At 39.6% G+C, this 17765-nt stretch overlaps 1 protein-coding gene across 1 annotated transcript in view; it reads right to left on the reverse strand.

Moving 5' to 3' along the window:
* The window catches only part of RNF24 (ring finger protein 24), a 98687-nt gene extending 82244 nt beyond the window's left edge, over window positions 1-16443 (reverse strand). Inside the window, exon 1 of the mRNA XM_032351321.1 lies at window positions 16243-16443. The gene's annotated coding sequence lies outside the window, so the exon portion shown is untranslated. The remainder of the gene's footprint in view (window positions 1-16242) is intronic.
* Between the last annotated feature and the right edge of the window lie 1322 nt (window positions 16444-17765).

The following is a 17765-nucleotide window of genomic DNA, read 5'->3' on the forward strand; positions in this document are numbered from 1 at the left end:
TAATGTAGTAAGTAGTCTAGAACCATCAATAATATATTTACCAATTACCTTCACAGAACCACAGAGTTAAAGACCATCAGCATTAATTATCATAGTTCAATTGCTCCACACTTTCTATAGAGGAAGAACCTGAGACACAGAGAAATTGGTTTTTTTAAAGTCAAAAGGCTGTCCACCCCCCTCCCCTTTTGTAGCTTTTTAAACTACATCCACAAACTTGGGGGGGTGGAATATGCTCTGAAAATTTTATTTCTGTGCATCCTGTTTCCAACATTTATACAATATATATAATCATTGGCTATCCCCAAATAAAATATAAGCTTTAGCTCATCAACTTCACATAAAAATTAAAAATGCAGTATATAACCACAAATATTAGCATGTAACATGTAGCATGTAACCACAGATTATATCATAATATTTGAGTTATGCAGGAAAATTAGTTACAAAAGGAAATAACAAATAAAAAGGATAGTAACAGTTCTAGTTACATTAGCCCCACAGAGTTATATCTTATTATCCATACTGAGTGATGGACCAATAATTATGACACTACCCATATATACAAATGGAGCTAAAAAAAAATGCTGAGACATGAATCTTTTCCACATTCAATGTTAAAATGCCATTCTTTGGTTTGCAGCTACAGTAACTATTTACAGGGCTTTTCTCGTCATTTGTGTACTTAAAAAAAATAATTTCATCTCTTCTTCCCACAGGATAGGTCAATGTGCCTCTAGGAAACTTAATATCGCTTTATGTTATAAAAGAGAACACAGACCTTGAAAATGTCATGCCAGGTAAAATGAACCCAATCACAAAGGACCACATATTGTCTGATTCTTTTTACATGAAAGCCCAGAATAGGCCAATCTAGAGAGACAGAAAGAGTAGATTAGTGATTGGTTAGGGTGGAGAATGGGGGCAGGAGACCGTGGCGGGATTGAGGAGTAATGGCTAGGATACAGGGTTTCTTTTTGGGATAATGAAAATACTCTAAAAATGATTGTGGTAATGGATGCCTAACTCTGAATATACTCAAAGCCACTGCATTACACACTTTCAATATATGGGGTACAAATGATGTCTCAAAAGAAGCTATTTAAAAAAAGGAGGGGCGGAAAGAGGACTTTAGACAACCAACAGAAATGAGGTACCCAGAATCTCCTAAAAAGTTAAGAAAGTATGTAGGGCAGTTAAATAACAATTTTTTTTTTTTTTATATCATCCGATCACCACTGGAATGGAACCTCTAACCAGCCACAGCCCAGTAGCAGGCTAAAATGCAGCATTACCTGGTTCCATCCATATGAAAACGAGAGAACTGAGATATAGCAAAGACTGTTCTTGTGTTCATTCTTTCCATGTCCCATTCCTTGCCTAACAACAATAATTATTAGGAGAGAACTTTATTAAAGAAGACAGACTTATATTCTCAATATCTCTGAAGTAACTCAATTATAAATTCAATAACTCTGAAGAATTTCAGGGCTAAAAGAGGTATGATTCACCAAAGCTACACAGTTAACAAATAGCAGGGCCAGAACTTAAATACCACATGCCTTTTTTACCTTTATGAGAACAAACTTCTAAGTATGCAAAAAATACATGCTTAGGTTTTTAAGAGTTGGAAAGTTAGTCTGAATAAAAACTAAATGCAGGTTCCACTGATTTCACTGCACTTGTGGTTAGTTATCTTAACTTGCATAAAGTACTGAAATTCCTTATGAGGAGGCAGTTTTCATATGCTTTATGGGAACTTTTCAGTCAGATCATATTAAAAATCTGAAAAAGAATATTAGAATTACAACCTCAGATCTAATAAATTCAGAACTGAACTATACCTTAACTTCACTAACTATACTGGAATTATTCAACAAGAGCTTCTCTTACCACAAGATTCAGACTGAACAATATTTGGTACTTTAAAGATACTCAATAAGCATTTATTGATCTGAATAAAGGTAAGATGGTAAATCCAAGCAGCATGCTGGATGAAATAATTGAAATAGTCTTAAAAAGGCAGAGGATAGAAAGGAGAATGTATAAGTTTTGTGGCCTCCAAAGAACATAGTTTTAACCCCACTAATCCCAGTGGTCCACCACTTTCCAGCCCACGTAGCACTTAATAAACAAGGGAACAGGACAAAGGATGCATGGTTGGGTCCAGGCCCCACGGCTTCTGGTTGCATTAAATGAGGGTGAGGAGGCAACTGTTGAAACACAATTTCCTAGAGGGCTCTTTAAAAAAAAAAAAAAAAAAAAATACTATCTTCATCCAAACAGTAAAATCAACTGTACTACAGAGCAAGTGCAATGACTTAGAGAGAGCAGTTATTCCACAGGCATCTGTTCTACAGGTAGGAAAATGTAATGGGTTTTTCTTGTTTTTGTTTTTTGGGTTTTTTGGTGCTGAAACCTGGGGAAAATGTAATTTCAGTACTAAAACAATTTAAAAAACCTGATGAGGAGTAAATTAGCTTTGATGCTTAGCTCAACTGACTAAAAATAAGTATACTGATCTTATCTATGGTCTTTTGAGGTATCCTTTTGTAATAGCATTCTTTATCTTTCAGAAAAAACCCACAGTATTATTACTTAAAAATAAACAGCATAATCATAGCAGAGTTTGCCTAGGAGAAATCATACTACCACATACTTTTAATGGCCTTCTCAAATAACCTTAGAGGCTCTCTAGAGATGGTCACTGAGCTAAGAACACCAGACTATTCATTTTTTTAAAAAGATTTTATTTATTTGAGAGAGACCGAGATTGCATGAATGTGGGGGCGGGGGGGTGCAGAGGAAGAGGGAGAAGCAGATTCCCCACTGACCCTGGAACCCAAGGCAGGGCTCCACGTGGGGCTCAACGTTGGGCTGGATCCCAGGATCCTAAGATCATCGCCTGAGCCAAAGTTAGATGCTTAACCAACTGAGCCACCCAGGCATCTCTTTAATTTTTATTTGATATCAAGGTTACTTTCCCCACAACAAACAAATTCAGAAGCTGAATGAAAACTGTTTGGCTTAAGGAAAAATAGAGCAGAACAAATAAGTAAGGCTCTTTTCAGCATGACTTTATTCAGTAGTTTTGCTGCTTCTTACATGAAGACATGAAGTTAAACAAGAGGTTATTCTGAGAAACGGTGATCAAATGACTCCTGTAAAGCACAATTTAAATAAAAAGAAAGCTATTCAATGAAGAATTCTCCCTGTCTCTAAAGCTACTTACGCATTAATTCTATAATATACAACTTTGATTTCTTTAGTCTATACCCAATTTCATGAAAACACTGACAATATTTTAGGGACACATACACAAAATGCTCAGCCTAAGAATGTATGATCTGACATTCAGAGGCTGGGCCAAATAGACTCTGGAAATCCCCTGATTTTTTAATCCTAATCTAACACTCTTTCCACTGCTTAAGTCTAATCTATAACAGGCTTCCACATATACACCTTTAACTTTCAGAGCAACTAGAGTCCACATTCTCAATTGGTAAGAGTACTTATTCACATTTTGCTATAGTACTCAGAATTTCATTGTAAATTCATTAAAACAGAAAATAAATGCAATTCTTTTTATTCTGATTCAAACTCATTATCTTTTATCATGAAAACGATATTATAAAAGTACCTGACAGTCTCTCATACAAAGCATATATCAGGGTAACCCCAAATAACCCCGCTTGATGAGGTAGTCTTCTTTACAGAATTCCTGTTAATAAATGTGGAAGAGATAAAAGAATAAGAAAATCACTATTCAACCACAATGGATGAAATATCTAATACTGACATGACCATCAGTTGGGGTCTTGCATTGTAGCATTACTACAAGTGGTATTGCCAGATACAGCAGGCCTCTGGATGTGATGTAATATTAGTGACCTCCTAAACATTCTTGCCAAAACACTGAGGTCTGATTTTAGTCAAGCCTCTAGAGGTCACTTCCATTTGTAGAAAATACAGGGAATAGACCAACAAATTGACACCATGATAAAACAAATTCCAAATGTGAGAAATTCCATAGGACAAATGACCCAGTTCCTACAACTAGTTCATGATACACCAAAAAAGGTAGGGAGAGAGGGTGGGAATAGGAACATCACTAGATCAAATTAGACATGAGAGACAAAATAATCAAATATGGTCCAGGGACTTTGAATCCTGATATGAACAAGACATCGCTAAAAAAGGTATTCTTGAGACAATCAGGCAAACGTGAACTGGGTCCATCTATTAGATGACACCAGGAGTAAATGTTAATTTTATGTGAAAAAGGCATTTTGGTTCTATAATAAAAACATCTTTACTTTTTTTTAGAGATGCATTTAGAAATATGTCAGGATACATATACTGAAATGCTGGAGATTTGCTTAATACTTCAGCAAATGAAAGTGAAAGAAAAAAGGATAAATGAAACAGATGTGGCAAAACCTTGGTAACAGTTGAACATCTGAGTGATGGGCATATGGAAGTATGTTGTACTATTTGTCTACTTCTGAGTGTATTTACAATTTTGTATAATAAAAAAAAAAAAAAAGAAAAAGAAGAACCTCATTAGCAGAGAAGCCCGAACAACAGTACAGGTAAACCTATTAAGTAATACTAATCTCAGAGAGAAAATAAATGAATTAATAAAAACAAAAATCAATGGCAGTTGATTGATTATTTAGAAATTGAGTTATACGGTAAAGCACTGATTTTCTCCTTATATAATATGGTCAGTGCTATACACTGAATGTTTGTATCTCCTAACCCTAATTCATATATTGAAATCTCATCCCCAGTGTGATGGTATCTGGAGGTGATTACCTTATGAGGATGAAGCCCTCATGAATGGAATTAGTGCCATTACAAAAGAAGCCCAGATAGCTCCCTAGACCTTATCCATCACTTGATGCCACAGCAAAAAGACAATGAAAAAGTACAATTTATGCATGAGGAAGTGTATTCTTACTAGACACTGAATCTGCTGGTGCCTTGATGTTGAATTTCCAGTATTCAAGACTGTGAGAAATTTCTGTTGTTTCTAAGACACTCAGGCTAGGGTATTTTGTTATAGCAAACTGAATGGACAAAGATATTCAAACAGCTATGTAATATACTGTTTTATTCCTGAAATAGATTATTCCACAGAAAACCCACAGCAGAGAACAAGCAGTTTCACAGAATACATTAAAAACAAAACAAAACCAAAAAAACCCTTAAGAACACAGCTGTCGGTTTCCTCTCCTCAGAACTGTGTCATGCTTTTATATAATTCTGGAATTCTAAATGGTAGAGAATTGAAATACAGACAATTGAGATACAGAAAACAGAAGTCACAGCTGCATTTTGAACTGAATATTATGAATTTTTCTTTTTGTGTAATCATTTGATCACTTTCCTAAGAACCCTGGACCTAGTTTACATCCCTCCTGACCCAGTATTTTAACTTTTAGTATACAACATTCATAAGGTATTCCACATAAGAGTGCTGACTAAAGCTCTTTGGAACTCCATTTTCTTATCTTCCAAGTTGTTCAAAGTAAACCAAATGGAAAATCAATAATCTTCCAGAAACATCTTCAAAGCATAAAACATTTCATTTCTAACAGAGCAGGGGTTCTTAACCTCTTTTTAGAGTTATGAATCCCTCTGAAAATCTTTTTATAGAAAGAAAAATGTAGATTTTTTTCAAAGGTTTTATCATAGCTCAGAAGGCCCCTGTTAGAAACCTTTGTAATATAGTGTTCTCATGGATAAGCAACTCTTAACAAAGTACAAATTCATCAACTCAATACTAACTGCCTCCCATAATTTAGCTCAGACTTTTCAACCCTGTTGGCCACTATTTCTCTAAGCACCATACTTTACTCAAATGCATTAGTTATGGTTCCCTGAATATGACTCGCTATCTTTGTTCTGAGTATTTCCACTATCGGCACATTCCAGGCTATCCCAACCAACCATCTATCTGTTCTTCATGATCTGTCATAAGCAATACATCCCCCATGAAATCTTCTTTGATTCCCTAAACTTTCCTCTCAATTTGTCTTCTATCCTATACTTCCAATACCTTTCCCCATTTTTTAGAAAAGATTTTATTTATTTATTTCACAGAAGAGAGATCACAAGTAGGCAGAGAGGCAGGCAGAGAGAGAGGGAGATGCAGGCTCCCTGCTGAGCAGAGAGCCCAATGTGGGGCTCGATGCCAGGACCCTAAGATCATGACCTGAGCCGAAGGCAGACGTTTAACCCACTGAGCCACCCAGGCGCCCACCTTTCCCCATTTTGTATCATGGTCTACACCAAATGCTTCTCTAATCTGGTATTCTGCGTGATATTAACAGTGGAAATTTAAAGTATTACCAAAGAAGTTCTTACTCCCTGTAGTGGGCTGAATGGTGGCCCCCCAAAAGATATGTCCACATTTTTACCTGAGGAACCTGTGAATATGATCATATTTGGAAAAAGGGTCTTTGCAGATGTAATCAAGAATCTGAAGATGAGATCATTTTGATTTTCCAAGAGGACCCAAACTCTAATGATAGTGTCTTTAAGAGAGAAAGAAGAGAAGGCCATATGAAAACAGAAACAAAGATTAGAATTATGTAACCAAATCAAAGAATGTGTGGAACCACCAAAAGCTGGAAGAAGCAAGGAAACATTGTCTCCTAGAGTCTTTGGAGAGGATGCAGCAGCTTTGCTGACGCTTTGATTTCAGACTACTAGCTTCCAGAATTGTGAGGATAAATTTCTGTTGTAGCCATAAATTTTGTTGTAATTTGTTATGACAACACTAGGAAAGTATAGAGACCCTCCTAGTTATTTTTACTTACTTCATTTTTTTGTTTATTGCAGTTCTGCAATGGTTAATTATTTCAAGAACAGAAGAGATTAAAAAGATGTAGAGGCTCTCCAAATCCCTCCTTATTCTCCTACTATTTTCTGCAACAGTCTCTGAATATCCTTTATCAATAGTCTTCTGAAAGTGCCAGTACAGGATAGCATTTGAATAGGAAAGAGTTATATTCCTGTGAAAGCTGATATCACCAACTGTAACATGTGGTGAGGTGGAGGATGAAAGCCTGGGTTTTAAATCTGGCTCCTGACCTTGTAAACTGGAACAGGTTACTTCTTTGACCTTTTATCATCCATAAACAATTATTTGAGGGTTGCTGTAAGTAGTAAATAAGCAATGCACGTAAAACTACTGTCATAAAAGGTCGTTAGTAAAGGTCAGCTAACATGAATGATGATTTTCCAGGTATAATATTGTCCCTGGCTTTTGATATGCTGTTCTATGATTTAAAAAAACCATTCTCACTCCCACAAAAATTCATTCTGGCCTGTTTTCAGGAAAAATAAGTTTAAGTAAAAACTTTAAGTATAGCCAACCCTGAGATTTCTAGCATATTTCTGAAGAAGCTTTGCAATTTCTTTCGCACTAAAGGAAAAAAATGAAAGCCCACACCTTTGATTTCCCTTCCCACCCATTTCCTATAAACTACATTAGCTCATACTTTGATGTTTCACTATCTGCCAAACTTTTTCTTTCAGTTCAAGATGAGGAGCCTATTTGGATAGAACACCTAGGTTCTATCTGAAGTTTATATGACTGAGTATAATTTTTCATGCCCAGAGTTGGGAGAGAACAATAAAGAGATACAAGAAGATCATAATTTTTTTACTTATCTAGATGAACCTAACAAACAGATAATGCAGCACCTTTCAATCTCTAAACTCAAAAAAATTTTTTTGAAGGTAACATAAAAAATACTGACAGACTGTGGCAAAATTATTTTTAGAATTCTTAAATAAGCACTGTCATCAAATGAATTGAATGTTTACACTTGTAGGGCCATATCTGCACTTCTTTCCTTCTCAGTTAAATTATTCTGACATTAAGTTTGCTAATAGAAGAACTAAATCTGATATGAACACTAGCTTAGTTGGGAAAACATAAACAACAAACAAAATGAGACACAGATTTAAGGCAACATACATAATTAAACTTCCATAGAAGTCTATGATTTATACAGAAGCAAGCTTTATGACAAGATGAAAATTTACTAACTTGAATGTCCAAAACATTAGAAGATGACAATGAAAAGAACAGGCAAATCTCACTTTAAAAAAGTCAACAAAAATGGAACTTGATAAGCAGGTAAACTGGAAATTATTTACAATATAAAAACATTCACTACAGTTACTTTGAGAGTAAGCACTCTAGTATACCTAGCAGCACTGAATGCATAAAAATTCAAGTTGCATTTCACTTTTTCAGAGCAAATTTACAACTTAAGGTGAGGTCACCTGTAATGGTATCTGAAAAGTGGCTTTCTTTCCTTGCCACTCAGGCTTGCTCCAACTCTCTGGAGTACCATGAAGGCACAGAGCAACTCTCTGGTGTCAGACTGTTCTCAGGGCAGATGGAGAGCCCAGGCTGGTTTTCCCAGGAATGGCCAACCCAAAGTAAGGCCACTGGCCAGCTATTCCTGGGCCAGCTGGCATGGAACAACGTGTCTGGTTCCTACCTCCAAAGCAGAGGAAACTCAGCCAGCTGGCTTTCGATGGGCTGCACTAGTTGGAGTGCTCACAATTCCTTTCAAACCATCTGGCATTCTTTTTGAACCCTCATTTTACCCAGCACTACACTCTGATGTCTGAAATGCTCAGATAATTGGAGGGATCCCCATTGCCTACCTAGATAAGAAAAGAAAAAGGCAGAATAACTGTTAAGTCAATTACTTCAAGAAATAATTTCTAAAGTTAAAAGTTGCTCTCAATTTTACTTTGTATATTATCTATCTTAAAATCTACACTATTCCCATGATTATTAAGCAAACTTCCAAAATAAACATCAGGCCAAATAAGAAGGAAACAGGCTACACAGACAATTTAACACACAGAAAAGTTGTAGGGCTTGTTGAACATGACCCTCACTACTCTGAACTTCTACAGAGCCTGTCTGTATCCTTCATATGGCCCTAAAAGTAGACTTTTTATTGCTACATATACTTATCTTCCCAGACAACTAGTAAGTGAAAACAGCAGTGTCTTCCAGCTGCTTTTTTTTCCTTATAGCTAATTAAAAAAAAAAAAAAAATCTGTTAGTGATAATATTGGGTGTTTTAAAGGTTCCATTTCTAGAAATAAGTAAACTTAATCTGGAGTAACATGAAGAAAGGACCTCTCCTCCAGGCAAGCCAAATAAAGAACAGGACTTGGCTTGACATAAAAATATTTTATTAAGTGGTCAAAAGGACTTATCAAGTGACCAAATTATTGGGAAGTGCTATAGAGTGCTCATCTGTCAGAACTCTGGGTAACTCAGTTGGTTAAGCGTTGGACTCTTGATTCTGGCTCAGGTCATCTCAGGGTTGTGAGAGCCCTGCGTTGGGCATGGAGCATGCTTGGGATTCTCTTACTTCCTCTCCCTCTGCCTCCCCCCCTTCCCTCTCTTAAAAAAAGGAGGGGGGAGCTCATCTGTCCATTGTAGATCATTTTACTAATCTATCACTAATCTATTATGAATATGGGAATAGAAAGACAAGCAATTAAAACAATAAAACAAAAACAACAACAACAACTGAGTTGCTTTTATAGCCAGTAAACCTTATGACATAGAAATACTCTGAGCAAAAATATTAGATCAAATATTAGAAAATGGAGAAGGCTATACAAATAATAACTGTAATTACAGTTTTCATTGTGTCTACCCCCATACCAAGTACTGACTTTAGCATTTTACGTATTATTTGATATACACAACAAACATATGAGGTGGGTACTATTATTTCCATCTTGCAGATGGAGAAACAGAGTCATCAGGAAACCTGTCCAATGTCACATGGCTAAACTGCAAGAGCTGGAATTCAACTCCAAGTTGTCTTACTCCAAGAATCTGGGTGCACAACTGCCAGCATTAAGTTATACTTATAAAAGAAGGAAATGTAGGAAAAAATTCAATCATTAATACAGTCTTTGTAATTTTTTCAACACAAAGGTGGCAATTAAGGGCACCTGGTTGGCTCAGTCAGTTAAATGTCCACCTCTTGATTCTGGCTCAAGTCATGAGTTCAGGGTCCTAGGATTAAGCACCTCAGGTTCCATGCTCAGCAGGGAGTCGGCCTGATATTCTTTCCCACTGCCCCTCCCCCATTCATGCTTGCTCATGTTCTCTCTCTAAAATAAAGAAATCTTTTTTAAAAAGTGGTAATTCAAAGAAAATGAACAAACACTGATTTTCTTATCAGAAATTTTTAAAAAGCAAGAGCTAAATTAAAAAAAATCAGTTAACAACAGAATTTCAGAGTGATACATTTTAAAGGCAGTAGGAAGGAAATGTATAGTTCCTTTTTTTTAAAGATTTTATTTATTTAACACAGAGAGAAAGATCACAAGTAGGCAGAGAACAAGGGGGAAGCAGGCACCCCGCTGAGCAGAGAGCCTGATGCTGGGGCTCAATCCCAGGACCCTGAGATCATGACCTGAGCCGAAGGCAGAGGCTTAATACACTGTGCCACACAGGTGCCCCTATATTTCTCTTTTGAAACATTTAACTATGAAGGTAAATGAAAAGGATGGATGGGAGGTCGGGGAAGTTTTTTTTTACTTTTTTTAAAGATTATTTAATATTTTTTTTGGCAGAGAGAAGGGGGAAGGGAGCAGGCTCCCTGCGGGGCAGAGAGCCCGATACAGGGCTTGATCCCAGGACCCTGAGCAGATGACAGAGGCTTAAACCACTGAGCCACTCAGGCACCCCCAGGGGGAAGTTGTTTTTAATTTTGTTATAATTTTAAAATTATTTTTAAAGATGGGCAACATCAGAGCACATGGATAGTGCTTGGAGACTTGGTGATGATGTAAATGAGTCATAAATTCAGGAGTAAGTCCTTGATTAGGTATGAGGGGGAATATAGAAGGGAGGGAAGCTGGCCTCTCATAGGAGGAGAACATAAAACATGGGCCCTAAGGAAGGTGGATTTCTAGATTTGGTGAGTGGAAGTTGAGTGGTATCTCTCTAACTTCTAAACCTCAACGAAATATGAAGCCTACTTACTTATCTGAATGGGGAAGGGTGGGCTGCTCATGAGTTTAAAGAGTGGGAAGAAATTATTAAATAGTTATAGGCAAAAATATTAGGAATCTGATTGCTTTCCTGGGCAGTGCCGAGAGTCCACTTCAGATTTCTGGTCATGAATCTGAAGTCCTCTAATAGTCAACCACTTATGTGCACTCATGGAAAAACCAGATGAGAGATAAAACAGCTATAAATAGAAAAAAAAAAATCCTGGCTTAAAAGAAAAAAAAAAAATGTATCCAAGAGCATATGTATCCATGCCACAGTCACTAATGATGTCCAATTAAGCTGTGGTCTACACAGTTCCATTTGTCTCCACCTCACAACAGAAATTTTTGTAAATAATGTATTTGCCATATTTAGTCATGACATATTTAATCATGAAGCCTAAAGATTATTTCTATTTGGTCATGAATGTTTCTGCTACTTCCTTTTTTTTTTAAAAAAAGATTTTATTTATTTATTTGACAGAGAGAGATCACAAGTAGGCAGAGAGGCAGGCAGAGAGAGAGAGGAGGAAGCAGGCTCCATGCTGAGCAGAGAGCCCGATGCGGGACTCGATCCCAGGACCCCGAGACCACGACCTGAGCCGAAGGCAGCGGCTTAACCCACTGAGCCACCCAGGCACCCGTTTCTGCTACTTCCTAAGGGAGATTTTTTTAAATGAACCTGATATTCTTCTTGTACATCTGAGGTGACTGCATTTCATTGCTTAAAGAAACTTTCTATGTGGTAACTAAGATCCTAAAACAGAAGATCCTAAAATCTTCCAGAGTGGGAAAAAAATAAGAATAGGGATTAGACTTGGATTGGACTTCTTTTTTTTTTTTTTTTAAAGATTTTATTTATTTATTGGACAGAGAGAAATTACAAGTACACTGAGAGGCAGGCAGAGAGAGAGAGAGAAGGAAGCAGGCTCCCTGATGAGCAGAGAGCCCGATGCGGGACTCGATCCCAGGACCCTGAGCTCATGACCTGAGCCGAAGGCAGCGGCTTAACCCACTGAGCCACCCAGGCGCCCCTGGATTGGACTTCTTAACAGCAACACCAGAAGCTAATGGAACAATGACTTCAAAAGAGGGACACTAATTTTCAGTCTAGAATTCAATATTCAGCTAAACCACTATTCAAGTGAGGGTTAAATGAAGACATTTCCAGATATGCAACTTATGAATTCAGGAAGAATTTCAGTTTGTATGTTCCTTTTCTCTGGAAGGTACAACAGAATAAGGAAGCCATAGGATTCAGGAAATAAAGAATCCAACACAGGAGGAAGGCAAAAAGAATTCCCAAGATGATGACGAAGGGAAGTCCTGGATGACAGATATGAAAAATAAATGAAACATATTACCTGAAAATATTGAAAGATTATCAGTTCTGTCAGAATTTGAGGATGAGTCAGTGACAGAGAAAACAAATCAAGTGAAAAACAAGAGAGGAAATTATTTAATTTAGAGAAACAAAAGTACAATATAGAAAATGTAATACTAGTACACTACATGGCTCATCTGTGAATAACAGGTACACAATCACAGTCATATAAATACTGAGTACTGACTTGACTGGGAACTGTAGTTATGAAGGACAACCAAGTCCTCAACTTCCAAAATAGAAGTCCACAGATGATGTCCAAAGATGGAAAATCAATAAATAAGTTTAAACATCAAGAACGAAGTAAATATAAAGGAAAATACTAGAAGGAACTGTTGAGAGTTGAAAGCAGTTCAACATTCTAAAATTGCTGATTTTTCACTACTCCCCAATCTAAAAAATGGCAATTTCATATAAGTTAATATATTATAACTTTACTTTATTACTGACTTCATTTTATTTTTAAAAAGACTTTATTTATTTTTGCATGCATGCACACTGACAGAGCGAGCAAGCCAGCACAAGCAGGGGAGAGGAGCAGTGGGAGAGCAGAGACACCCCGCTGAGCAGGGACCTCAATAAGGGACTCGACTTCCAAAGCCCTGGGATCATGACCTGGGCCAAAGGCAGATGCTCAACCGACTGAGCCACCCAGGTGCCCTATTAATTGATTTTAGAATAAGCTGTTATTTGAACAGAAAACCATTATTGATAAAAAACGCTCCAAGGAAAAAGAGCTCTATTTTTTGTTACCAGATATTGTTGGGGGAATAAAATATTGCAGTTTGGGGTAACAAAGAGTTACCATACATGCTATCACCATCACTGACGTAACAGTATTAGTTAGTATTGCTAATATAAAGAATATATTTACTACTAAAACAGCACTTAGCATAATTTAATCTATTTTCATGATAGAGAAATTACTTCAGAATTTTTCTTCAAACATCATACTACATAAATGCTGAAGTATGGGTTGGTGAAGAATTTTATTAACAGAATGCTGAATAAAAAGGTCAGGATGTTTTTAAGTTCCTTTCTTGATACAAACAATAGTTAAGTCACTCTTGCAAAATGAAGTTCCACAATACTGTGGTACTATGCAAGCCTGTTTCAGTGATAATTCCGGTTATACTACTCTGTTTATCTAAGACTTCCCCTTATGGTTTAAGGGAATTCCCCCCCAAAAAAAAAATCTCACGCAGGCAGTTATAAATTATTGGGGTTGCTTCAGTATTACACACACACACACTAGTTTATGAAGCCCTTGTTTTCAAGTTAACTTATTTTGAGTTAAGTTCACTGACATTAAAATTTTATTTAAATTCTTCATCATAAAACCAAAAGTTCTCCAAATTGAAAAACCAACCTTTACTAATTTTAACTTCTACAAAAGAAGAATTTGACCATGCTAACATAAGTTAAGACTTTTACCAAGAATAATACATTCCTATCCAACCAATGGCAAATTTCCCCTTCAAATTAAGAGCAAATGTTTTTAATAGCGGGAATATTCATAAACAGATGCTGTGGAAGACTGCTTAGTTTGGATTTCATTTTGCACTAAAAACTACCAGGCATTAAAATACACATGATTAAAGAATAATCTTAGGGCGCCTGGGTGGCTCAGTGGTTAAGCCGCTGCCTTCGGCTCAGGTCATGATCTCAGGGTCCTGGGATCGAGTCCCGCATCGGGCTCTCTGCTCAGCAGGGAGCCTGCTTCCTCCTCTCTCTCTCTCTCTGCCTACTTGTGATCTCTCTCTGTCAAATAAATAAATAAAATCTTTAAAAAAAAAAAAAAAAGAAGAATCTTAAAGAGAATCTTAAAACTTAACCAATTCAATTATTCAGATCACCCAATAAGATCCTCTTAATTTTTTTTTATCACCACTATTTCAACCAAAAGATCATAATAAAAATCCATTTTGGGGGCACCTGGGTGGCTCAGTTAGTTAAGCAACTGCCTTCAGCTCAGGGCATGATCCCGGAGCCGCGGGATAGAGTCCCACATCCAGCTCCCAGCTCCAAGGGGAGTATGCTTCTTCCCCGACCTTCTTCCCTCCCATGCTCTCTCTCAAATAAATAAATAAAATCTTTAAAAAAAAATTCTATTTTGGAAATGTGTTTCTTACATACAAGTTAGGTAATTTCCTATCACTCTGCAAAATTATAAGGGTAAAAAAGAAACTGAAAATGCAACCAACAATATTTTAAAACTTACAAAATCTGGTATAAAAAGAAAAAGGTCCAAATGAAAGACCAAAGAATAACTGGTACTACTACAAATGCCTCCTTTTAATGGTCTGCATCAACTGTAACTCTTCGTAACTTTACCAAAACAAAGTCAGGCAATCCAACCCATGGAACCAAAGTCTGTGGGAACCTGCAGAACTTCCTTCTCTCTCTGGGGATGAGGACAAGGATAAAAGGTGTTCTGTTTTCCAGTAGTCCTGTAAGAGGAGCCATTGAGCTGGGCCACACAACCAGACAACAGAGCACAGGAAAATTCAGATCAAAGCAAGGACGCATGCCAGGGTAATATGCAATAAAATCCTTTGCCAAAGCACTCAAAAGAAAAAAGCAAGGAGGAGAGAACCTGCTGGACCACCTTCTTAACACAGGGAGACAGGGAGAAACAAAATCTGCTTCTACTGAGGAGCTGAGAAGACAGTGTCCTGGATATATTGGAGTATTTCTGTAGATATGTATATGAGTAAATAGATTACCAATGAACTAAACCCAGAAGGCAGTGTCCTATATGTTCTGGAGTATGTATATGTACGTATGTATTTATGTATGTATATATATATCCATTACCTAAACCCAAAAAGCAAAGTGTTCCAGGTATATAGATATATGAGAATATTATTTTTCAACGAATATTGTAAAAACATTTTCAATGAACAAAACGCACTGGTTTTACAGTAAGAAACATACAATATTGTTTGAAAGAATACCAGAGACAGAATTGCCTGAAGGTCTGATGAAGTAATAATCTCTTTTTCTTCATACCCTTTTTAATCTCTGATTCTCATTTCGTAGGGGACACCCATTTCGTAGGGGACACCGAGGACGGGGAGACACACACACACACACACACACACACGCACACACACACTCAGGCACACACAAAATTTTGTCTCGGGAAACAAAGAAGGGTCCTTAATTCTCCGGCCTGTGGAAGCACACCCGCCCCCCACCCAAAGATAAGGGCCACCACCTGACTTTAATTAATGAGTACGCCGAGGCGATAGGTCTCACCCCAGCCCACAGTCATGCCCACAGTGACAAACGGGCACGAGACAAACGCCACAAAGAAAGGGGAGGGGCAGGTGGGGACCAGGAAAACACCGCCACGCCGCGCCCCCCAAGGCGCGTTCCCATCGCCAGCGCGGAGGCAGCCGTCCTCGCCATCCTCGTCCTCGCCCCCGCGCTCATCCAAGCCGCCTCCCCAGCCCGGGGACCGACGGCCCGGCACCCGCTAGCGGGGCGTGCGGGGCGCCGCGAACCTTCCCTCTATGACCTCCCGGTGACAGCCTCGCGCCGCCCTTTGTGCGGGACTCAGCCTCCGGCCCCGGTGCCCCCCCCCCCCGCCTGCCCCGCGTCCCTCCCGGCCTGGGCCGCTGTCCCACCTCTCCTCGTCCCCGCCGAAACGCCCGGGAGTGTGAATAGGGGAGGCTGGCGCGGGCCCGCGGTCTCTTCAGCATCCCGAGCCGGGAGCCGCCAGGTCCCATAAACCCCAGCCCCGGGGCGACGGCCCCCAGCCTCCAGCGCCCTGCCCTCGGTCCCTCACTTACTCGGGCGCGCCGGCTGCGGCGGCGGGTGTGTGGGACCGTCAGCGCCGGGAGGCAGGAGGAAGGCTGAGGGCGGCGAGCGTTTGTCCGGACCCAGCGCGGCTGAGGTGGCGACGGCCAACTGCGCGCGGCGGCCCCCGACAAGGGGCGGGCCCGGCGGGGGAGGGGCGGTCGCCGCGCCTCTCATTCATGCAGCGGGGGCGGGGTGAGGGACCCGGATGCCCGGGCAGCTCCCGCCCACCGCGCTGAGGGCGCCTTGGCTTCAGAGTCTGCAGTGCGCAGGCGCGGGACTTGGTGCGCTGGCCCCGTTCCGCCCTGCCCCCTGGGGTGGTGGTACAATTACACGGGCTGCTGCAGCGGCTAGACCAATTCCCTCATCTGTTTAGTATTTTTGCATGTTCTGTAAACATTTTTTTAGGTGAAAGCTTGGGACACTACCTCTTTCCTAGCACCCAGGCTCCCAATCTCGGAGGGCACAGGAATGCCCATTAGTTTGATGGGAAGACAGTACGCATCGCTCCTTTCCTCCATTTATCTCTCCAGCAGGTCCTCTCCACTGAATGCTGGGACCACAGTGGTAGATGAGACCTAGAATCGGCCGAGGTAGTGGAGAAGCATGTGCAGGAAAGAGTGCATTACATTGTTTATTTGCATTGACCTGGTCCCCTCAATCCCTACATGTCTTTGCACAGAGTAGGCAAGAAATTGATCATGGTTTTGAAGAAGGCCCAGACCTTTCTGTAAAATCAAGGCTTAGGGTGTTGTAGTTCCAAGGATCTGTGGAGGCCTTTCTTCTTTGGTAGGCAGTGTATTCTTTGGAGACACCCTCCTGTTCTTAGCCCCTTGGCTCTGCCACTCCTGGGCCACAGAAATCTTTGGGGATGCTGGGAGCCTGCAGGAGGCCTCACAGCCTTCCCCTCTAAGGTCCCTTGGCTGAGTGTGTGAATACAGCTCAGTCCCCAGGTTCCCTTCTGAGGTTCTCCTTCCTTTTCCTATCTTCCAGGCTTCCCTCACATAAACCACAAGCAACTCAGTGGTTTAACTTTGGGAAGCAAAAGTCATCATGGAAAGTGCCTATAGACAAATGCTTCCTGCTTTGCAAAAAATAAGCTTCCAAGGGAAGAGGAAGGAAAGACAAAAACATCATTGAACATCTCAAGAAGTCACCTAGTAGTTCTAGTCCCCCACCGTAAGAGATGGTTGGAAGCATGTGCTCTATAGAGTGTGACAAAAGGATGGGGGAGACCCATTCTTCCTCTAATGCTGCCTATCAACACCTACCCCCTTGCCCTTCAGGCCAAGAGCCTCAGGGGACCTTTTCTTCTCTCACTGCTAGCTCTCAATGGGAGTTGTTACCAGAAGGACCTTCCCAACTCTGATTTGCTGGAACTAGGACTCCTCGTCTCTCTCCTGGCCTGTTGATTCCCATGTGAATAGATTCTCAGGATATGCAGATCTGCCCATGTCATAGTCTTTTTCTAAAGTGGCCCACTTGACCCTTTTTTTCCAGTCATTTCCAGCATAGC

The sequence above is a fragment of the Mustela erminea genome, chromosome 7, assembly GCF_009829155.1.
Source record: "Mustela erminea isolate mMusErm1 chromosome 7, mMusErm1.Pri, whole genome shotgun sequence".
Classification (NCBI taxonomy): domain Eukaryota; kingdom Metazoa; phylum Chordata; class Mammalia; order Carnivora; family Mustelidae; genus Mustela; species Mustela erminea.